This window comes from Equus przewalskii, chromosome 16 (genome assembly GCF_037783145.1).
Source record: "Equus przewalskii isolate Varuska chromosome 16, EquPr2, whole genome shotgun sequence".
Lineage (NCBI taxonomy): Eukaryota > Metazoa > Chordata > Mammalia > Perissodactyla > Equidae > Equus > Equus przewalskii.
Genome location: NC_091846.1, coordinates 30,010,229 through 30,020,352, shown reverse-complemented (window position 1 = coordinate 30,020,352; position 10,124 = coordinate 30,010,229).

Genomic DNA, 10,124 nt, shown 5'->3' with positions numbered 1-10,124 from the left:
GCACAGCCCCCTCTCTAGTCCAGTCAACGGATCTTCATTCTGTCAATATTAACTAGTTTGCATGTACAATAATTTTGTATAGAGGGATTCATACGTAAAGTACTCTTTTATGCTTCTTTCACATAGCGTAATAATACCGAGATTCATCTTTGTTATACTGTGTATCAATATTTCATTCCTTTCTATGCCTGAGCAGTATTCATTAAACTGATACACCACAATTTGATAATCCATTCACCTGTTGATGGACAGTTGGGTTGTTTCCACTTTTAGCTCTTACAAATACAGCTATTACAAACACTCACATGCATATCTTTATACGGACAAATGCTATCATTTCTTTTGGGTAAATACCTAAGAGCAGAATGGGTGGGTCAAATGGTAGATGCACGTTCAACGTTAACGAAACTATTAAACTCTTTTCCAAACTCTTTTGCATTCCCAGCAGCCGCGGATGAGAGTTCCAGTTGCTTCACATCCTCACCAACACTTGATATGGTTAGAGTTTTTGTTTTTTACTTTAAGCCACTCTAATAGAGATGTAGTGGTGTTTCACTATGGTTTTAATTTTCATTTCCCTAATAACTAGTGGTTGAAAATATTTTCATATTATTTATTTGCCAGCCAAATCTTTTCCTTGATGAAGGGGACATTAAAATCTTTTGCGCATTCTTATTGTACTATTTGTTTTCTTATTACTGAGTTTTGAGAGTTATTTGTACATTATACAAAATTTTCAAATACCTCCTTATGGCCTGCAGTTTGTCTTTTCGTTCTTTTAACATTGTCTTTTGAAAAGCAGAACTTTTAATTTTGATTAAGTCCAATTTACTGTATCATGTTTGGGAGTTATATCTAAGAAATCTTACTTAATCTAAGGTTATAAAAATGTTCTCCTATGTTTCCCCCAGGAGTTGGTGATTTACATTTAGGTCTATAACCAATTTTGAAGGATTTTGGGAGGACTATACAGTGTGAATTATGTGTAGAGGTTAATCTTTGCATATAGAGGTTCAATTCTTCTCGTTCCATTTGTTGAAAAGAATATTCTTCTACACTGACTCACCTTTGAACTTTTGCCAAAAATCAATGACCATATATATATTCAGGACTCTCCATTTTGTTGTGTGAATCTATTTGTCTCTGTTGACATGAACATCAGACTTTACTGTAGCTGTAGCATAAATCATAAAATCATGTACTGTTAGTGCCCCTGTTTTGTTTTTTGTAATGTTGTTTTCGTTGTTCCAGGTCCTATACATTTAAATATGATTTTTATATCAGTTTGTAAATTTCTATCCAAAAATTCTGCTGCTATTTTGGTAGGATTTCACTGAATCTATAACTCAATTTCAGGTGAATTGACATCTTAACAGTATTGGGGATATTGACCAATGAATACAATCTATCTCTCCATTCATTTACTTCTTAATTTTTTTCAACAATGCTTTGTAGTTTTCAGTGTACAAGTCTTTTGCATCTAGAAATTTAGCTCCCTTTTTTCTGCTTCATTAATAGTACTTTTTTTCATTTCAGATCATTTGTTGCTTATATATAGTACTACTAATTTTAGTACATAAATACTGTATCCTGAGAACTTGCTGAACTTATTCATTAGTTCTAATAACACTTTTGTAGATTTCATTGGATTTTCTACATAGACGATCACATCAAATAGGAATAGAGAAAGTTTTACTTCTTCCTTTCCATTCTGGACACCTTTTATTTCTTTTTCTTACCTTATTACACAGCTAAAGCTTATAGCACCATGATGAACAGAAGTGATAAAAGTGGACATCCTTGTTTTTTTGTTTTTTTTTTAAATTTTAGGGGGAAATTATTCAGTATTTCACCATTAAGTACTATGCCAGCTGTGTGTTTTTGGTAGATGTCCTTTATGGGTGTCTTCTATTCCTACTTTGCTGAGAGGTATATCATATATGGGTGTTGAATTTTAATTAATGATATTTCTTCAGCTATTGAGATGATATGTTTTCTTCTCTTTTACTGTCAACATGAAAATTGCTTTACTTGTTTAAATGTTAATTTAACGTGAAATCCAAATAGACAGTTCAGATATAGGTATACACACATATAGATCAATTGACTGCACCAAAATAATTCACTTAGTAAAGCACAATCTTTTTAAATAAATGAGGATGGGACAAATGATATCTATATTCAACATGGAAAAAAAATCCTTGACCCTTTCTTCATGCCATACATAAAAATCAACCCAAAATACCAATAAGCTTAAACGTAAATGGTAAAGTCATTCATCTTCTTGAAAAATACATAAAGGACATTTTTCATGACCTTGAAATTTCCTAGATATAAAACTAAGAGCACGAACCATTTTAAAAACACTTTATATTTGGGACTTTATCAAAATTAAAAATTTAGCTCTTTCAAGGACATTGTTAAAGAAATTCTTAGGTGGACCACAGATTTGGAAAATGTATTCCAAATATATATCTTTCAACAGCCTTGTGTACAGAATAAAGTAAAACTTTCATAGCAAAATAATCTAGGAAAAATGTCAAATTAAATAAAAAGGAAATATTTGAGTAAACACTTCAAAAAAGAAGATTATGAATGGGAAAAAGCACATTAAAAGATGTCCAACACTATTAATCATCAAGGAAATGTAAATTAAAACCACACTGAGATTTCACTAGATCCAAATTGATCTAGTTTTAATATCACCATAATTAAAACAGCAGGGATTTTCTGTAGAAACTGACAAGCTAATTTTAAAAGTTACATGTAAATAGAAATGATCTAGAATAATCTAAACAATTTCAACAAAGAAAAACTAAGTTGGAAGACTTACAATACCCAATTTTAAGAGTTACCATAAAGCTACAGTAACAAAGTCCATAAGATTGGAATAATGATATTTATGTGGACTATCAGAACAAATTAGAGTCCAGAAATAGAACCGCACATCTCAGACCAACTGATTTTCAAGACAAGTGCAAAGGAAATTCAATGGAGAAAGAATATTCTTTTAAGTAAATTGTGTTTAGAAAAATTGGATATCCATATTGGAAAAAAATGAACCTTGGCATGCCTTTTACTCTTTCTAAAAATTAACTCAAAATGAATCATAAACCTAAAGGTAAAACCTAAAATTATAAAATTTTTAGAGAAAAACAGAGAATCTTTGTAACCTTAGGTTAGGCAAAGATTATTTAGATATGACACCAAAAGCACAAGTCACAAAATAAGTGATAAGTTGAACTTGATCAAAATTTTTAAAAATTATTTTTAAGGACATAAAGAAAATGAAAAGATAGACTGGGAGCACATATCTGCAAAAGAATCATATCTGATAAAGGACTTGTACTGAAAAGATATGTGTGTATATATATATGTGTATGTATATGATGATGAAATGGCACACATTGTAGATTGTATATATAAAGATTTAAACTCTAATAAAACACGAGGATATCTGTCTAACTTTGCTTGTTTTAAGCAATTGTGCAATCCCTACCTATTCAAAGTTGGTCCTTGAAGCAAAACCATTGACATCAGCTTGGAGCTTCTTGCAAATGCAGCATGTTGAGCCCCACCCTAGAGCAACAGAATCAAGATATGCATTTAAAAACAGACCCCTAGTGACTCATATTCACATTAATGTTGATAAATCCTGGAATCCTTTTCCAAGCTGAAATCTTCCTTGGCTGCTCAGAGCTTGTCTTGAGATCCCTAGTCTATTCCGCAAGGTGTTAAGATCCCTGAAGTCTTTACTCTCCAACTAGAGAATCTTATCTATGAATATTTTTAATTCTAAGAAGAGTTTTAATGGCCTTCCCTGAATCTTTGCCTAGTCATTGGTGTTTTCAGGAATTCATCTCTCTCTTACTTTCAAGTCATGGTAAAAGCAGAAATCTACCAACATCCTACTTGCCCTTTAGATGTCATTATACTCTCTATGACAGTCCTTTCTCCTAATCAGGAGGGAATCACTGTGTTACCTGTCTACCTGCCTTCAAATAAGCTGTCTTTTGAAGCTATAGTTTTCATGTGTATAATTTGCAATGAATAATTAGTTTATACCTTAAATGCATCCTTTAGCAGCCCAGAAAGTTTTACACACTAATTTTTGAAGCTGCTCACATTTTTAAAGCAATTCTGTTCTGATCTCTGAAATACAATTTAAAAATCATTTAGATATACCATAAAGATGCTTTGATATAAAACTGTAAAGTGGTTTATTCAATGTATAGTGCGTTGCTTGTCATTTAGCAGCACTTTAAAAAGAGAAAACACACATCCTAAATTAAATGATATAAAAGTGTTTTTAATTGTCAATATGCTATCCGCATGCCATATAAGTGGAAGATATGAAAGTAAAGAATAAAGGAATTCTTGTTCTTTTTTCTCTTGCTTTAAAGCCATGTGAAGTTAAAAGTAGAAGGAGTTGGGAAAACAACAAAATCAGAAATAATATACATTGAACTCTGGTTAACACTTACTTGAAAGTAGATGAGACCATCTGTGCCTGTTTCCTCCATGTACAGGAAAACAATGTACTATGAAACATCTACATGAAAGCAAGTGCTACTGTAATAGTTCACTCTGGACTGATAAATCGGTTAATAATTAAAGATCGTCTATTCTCACTTATGTAAGAAATTATCTGGCAATTACATTGCCAATGTAATACAGTTAGTCTTTTCATTCCAGAACATCATGTAAGGTCCCAACTACATCTTTTCTCTGTATTTTAATGTATTTTGAAAGTGAATATATCAACTAGTGTATATTTTTCAAAATGACTCCCAACTCCTAAAGTTGACATCACCACTGTATCTTGTAATAAATTTCAAATTAGATGCTAAAGCTTTCTATCTATATATAGAGAGAAAAATCCCTGCTTTTGTAGGGATTATCAAATGCCAGAGAAAAATCGGTTACTTAAATTTAACTGGTCACCCCAAGATTTTTTTGTTCCTAACTTAGGTCAACATTTGACATGGCTCAAATATAATGAGCTCTTGTGCCAAAGCCTGCATTTAAAATGAATATATTTCTCATTTAAATATGAGATATTGTGCCAAGGCCTGCATTTAAGAGGAATATATTTCTCATCTGAAACAGCAGTATAATACAAAGTTTGCTGAAATAATAAAACCAAGTTTCTAAGCAAAAAACAAATAATTAAGTAGTGAGAAATGCTTCACAAATAGAAATGTAATAAAGACACATCAATGGCTCACTTCTGGTTTTTTAGAAATATCATATCCTGACCTTTTCTCTATTTGATTCTCTGAAGTTCTTTCTAAATACATTTTGCATTGATACCACTCAGTTCTCTTTTAACCCCTTGGTGTCATTCCAGCTTTTGTACCTGCTCTCAGTCTCACTGGTCTTCTACAGATTTCTGTAACAGCTATGAATAAGCAGGGCTTGGAAAACAAGAAAAAGGAGATCAATGGTTCAGCAACAAGCTTTTGATTTTGCTTCTCTGTTGCTTATAGAGGATTTAACTGATTTTGTCATTTTCCCCCATACTACAGACCACGAAAACAAAGCCTTTATAGTTCAAATGCACAAACTTGAAGGGAGAAGCAATAAATTGACTACTATCATCAATCCAATTGCACTGGCATCTCAGAGGTGTAGTTTCCATCAGAAGGGCCCTTGGCACTGATTCTTTCCAGAAAAAAATTTTCATCAGGACATTAACTAAAAGAGAGAGAGGATAGTAAATGGATGGATTGGATAGGAAAAAGTTCAAATACTCTCGTCAGTGTTAGTTCACAGTCAAATGAGTCCTTGGGCCTCCAGCTGTTGGGAGAGAATTTTCTAACATTTTGCAAGTAGATACACTGACAAATTCTGCACTAGACTGTATTTTCAAAGATGTTTTTATAGAGAACAGCCATAGGAAATTGAGAGCTGTCTTCCTCCAGAGCAGAAGATAGATTTGTCTGCTGTTGACTATAATGAAGATAAGGTTTCCTCCAGGGGCAAAGGTTAAACAGGTTTGTGGTTCATTATAAAAGACTGGGGTTTCCTAATCTTGGGGTTCCTCAGTGAGACACAAACACACTCTCCACACATCTTTAATCTATATCTACCTGTATTGCCCTGTGGAAATTGGGAAGCTGGGGGAACCAGCGGGAACATCAGCCTCATGTGGCCTACTGCACCATGAGCAATAACGTCCTTTGTCTCTGATCTAGGAATCTCATGTTTTCTGCTAGCATCTTTGGAGCTGTGGCAGGCTAACTTGTTAACTTGCAAGCAGGTAGAATCTCAGACCCTTTACACATTTTGATGCCATACTCATGTCATTTCTGAACGTCCAGGGCATCTACCTTCCTCAAGCCTCACTGATATTTCAAATTTGTCCATCAGGAGCTGTTGATCTAAATGTTTGGGTCAAAATGTTGATTTTTTTCTTTAATTGTTAATATTATTTAATCCACGTAGACAGTATGAATAAAACATTATTAAAAGCAAGAAACCTTTAGTTTTAGTGAAACAGTTACAATATCTTTATGGTGAGTATGTTTTATATAGTGGTCTCTTCTGGTTTCTGTTGAGTTCTAGTTCTTAGCAGAAGAGACTTGAACTGGTATATAAAAGTAGGCAGGGGCCGGCCCCGTGGCCCAGTGGTTAAATTCATGCACTCTGCTTTGGCAGCCCAGGGTTTCGCCGGTTCAGATCCTGGGCACGGATCTACCATAACTTGTCAGGCCATACTGAGGCAGTGTCCCACACAGCACAACTTGAAGGACCTGCAACTAGAATATACAACTATGCACTTGGGGGCTTTGGGGAGAAGAAAAAGAAAAAAGAAAAAAAAAAAAGATTAGCAACAGATGTTAGCTTAGGTGCCAATCTTTAAAAAAAAGTAATCAACAAGTCCCACTAGGGAAAGTATCTGAGTAGAGTCTGTCACAATTGTTAATGAATTCTGCCCATTTATAAATAGGCGAGAGGGCAGGCAAAGAGGGGACGGGCTACTGGGTTGACCCTCAGCAGGTACACAAACATACGAATGTACCTAGTTGTGTATGACTGCATTCATTGTATTATAGGTATCAGTTGTTTATGGCTGGCATCACCTCTGACTGGTCATGTATCCATACTGTCATTTGCTTCTGCTACCACAGTACATTTTTCATTGTTCTGGGTAGGACATATGTTAGATATACATAATATTAGGATTGCTTGCAACAATATTTTATCAAAACAAACTCTTTCAGTGTATTGAGAAACAAGAAGAAATCAAAAAACTGGCAAAAGATCCTGGGGAGAATGGGCAACCAAGAACAATCAGAAGAGTTTCTGTTAAAGGGAAACTATTACTTATTATGAAATTAAAGTTGTAGATAGTAGACTCAAAATAATTAAAAAGCTGCTAAATTATACCAATATTAGAATGGTATAATTGATAGGTGGATATATAGAAAAATGTAAGAAGAGGAGACTAGTAGATTAAAAGAAAATATTTCTTTTCCTTCTCTGTTCCAAACTGATAATTTCTACTATTCACAGACTCAAAGAATAAAATTATCTTAAGCATAGAAATAACAATTAAAAGGTGCAAGCTACATGCTAGGCAAAGATAAATGTTATTCACAGAATTCTTTGAGAAAGTTATTACGAACTTCTATTTGCAAATGAAGATTGGTGCCTCACAGAGATTGACTAAGTTCAAAAGAGCCAACAAGGGGCAGAGTACAAGTTTGAACTCAGATTTCTCTGATTCCAAAGCCTCATAAGTTAGGCCATTTTTAGTGCAAAGATCCATAGAGTCGCGAAGATTTAGAGATGACAGGCAAAGTACTCAGCACAATGTCAGACACATAATAAATAACTGAATGCTATTATTATTGACAATAATTTTAAAAAGCTGAAAAAATGTCAGCCGGATTTAGAAGTCAGGTTTTGTTTTAACACAAGAAGTTCAATTCACTAAATCAGCAAACATTTTTCAAATGCTTGTTCCCACTCAGATACTGGAATGTTGTGTCCTGAGTGAAGAAAACCCAGTCCTCACCCTCAGGGGGCTTACAGTTCAGTTAGAGACAAGCATGTGGATCAGCAATTTCAAGGCCATATTTTAAGGGAAGTTTTGGTGAAGTTAGTATGAGTGATGAGTAGGGACCTAGAAGATACATCTTCCTCGTATAGATGATTTTAAGACCAAGAAATTTTTCCTAATTTTCATTTTAGTTAGACATGCTTACTTCAGAAGAGTTGGTTGGTTCCTACATATGGCAGCTTGTTCCACAGAAGTCTCTGCTTGCTGGGTAGGTTACGGTCTCTAGGAGTTTTGCAGATTTAACAACAGGGAACAGCAACATGCAGAGGGACCAGCAACATCGGTGCATGTTTGGAGCCCTGTTACCTAACACTACCCAAGTCAGAAGTAACTTCTGTAGCTGCTCTAGGTGCCTCCTCACACTGGGCTCCAGCATGAACCAAATGTGAGATTTTTCTTCTTGAGTTTGTCAAAGTTCAGGAATGAAAGGAAAAGCTAGACTATTATTCCTAAATGGTTATCTGTATATCCAAAGTGAACTAAACAAAAATAACTTCAAGGAATGTACTTCCTGTACAATCAAATTTGAAGCAAAGCAACTTTTGACTTCAAAGACTTCCAAATCCTCTAGGACTAAGTAAACATGTCGTAGGTGAGATGGTTTAAGCTACTTATTATGCTCTGAAGGCACATCCCAAGCTCCCCTGAGCTTCCCTGCCTGTAATGCCCGCACGCAGTTTGCAGCCAACCCAAACACAGAACAAATGCCCCAGAGACCAATGAATTTGAAGAGAATGCTAATTATCACGGGGAAGGAAAGGTTCCAAAGCCACCATTCATCCTTTCTGATTCCTTATAATCTCTCCTAAAAGAGGGATTTGAAAATGAGCACTGCCCTGTCCTTTGTCTACTTTTTGAACTGGAACAACTGCCCGAGTTTGCTAGGGATTGAAACAGCAAGGAACAAAGAAGGGATAAGCAGACCATTAAGTCCTTTATTGCTACAAAAGCCACTCTGGAAAACCCCATCCTTCATGCCTGCAGTGTACCACTGCAAGTTCAGGAAATATAAGCACATAGGTAGACTAAATCTGAGCCACTGTGGATATGCAACGCCAGGCCCATCCTTCCGCAAACAAATAAGTACCAATTCTCCAAACACGTCACTGTCCTGGAGCTGGGGCCAACATTTACTTTGCTTCTGAGGATACCCAAAACTTCTACCAACAAAGAATAACCAAAGAAGGTAAGTCCACAAAGCTTCAAATTGTTAGAGGAAATTGTAATCTCAGAAGTAATTTTCTTCTAACTCTAGAATATCAATGGATGGAAGTCTGTAGAAGTAGCAAAACTGGATACCCAGATAATGCTACTGGCCATTTCATACATCTGACTTTTTTTCCCTCTCTTAAAAAAAAGAAACAAAGTCAGGATTTGTTCCATATGCTTACAGGCAGCAAAAACCATAAATGTCCACTCATTTGTCCTGATATCCTGGAGTAAAGCATTTGCTCTTGCGAGCACGAGGAGAGGCTGAAGGGAACTCTGCGCATTTAGACAGAGAAGATGAATTGTGCCCAAATCAGTGCATATCTGTCACTGCCAATGATTTACATCTCTGAACGTTTGGCTCTTCAAAACAGGTGAGTAGATGAATATTTGTGTTTACCTTAGAGGTTTATACCACAGGATTCCTGAAGGGAAATGGAACAGTGGAAATGAAACCTGATTAATTCTGATGTGAGAGGCACTCCATGCAATGGAAATTAAACCTTGGAGCCTTGGGGATTGCTGGTTTCTTTAGCTCTTGAATAAAATTGGAGGTTGCAGAAGCTTTGTGAAGTGCAGTCTTTAACTTCTATAGGAAAAAGGTTAAACCTTTGTTTCTTTTTTCCTCAACAGTTATTTTTTTTAATAATCTTAGACTTTTCACAGAAATTGTCTTGAAAAGCTTTCATTTCCTTGATAGGTATGGAAATGTGCTCTTTAAAAAAGTAAAATGTTCTCTTCATGCTTGTCTATACAAGAGAAACACACCCCTTCAGGAAAGAACAGGGCGAATTCTCTTTGCATAAAGGAAAGTACCAGCACTGTGGAGAAGACAGCATATGTCCTA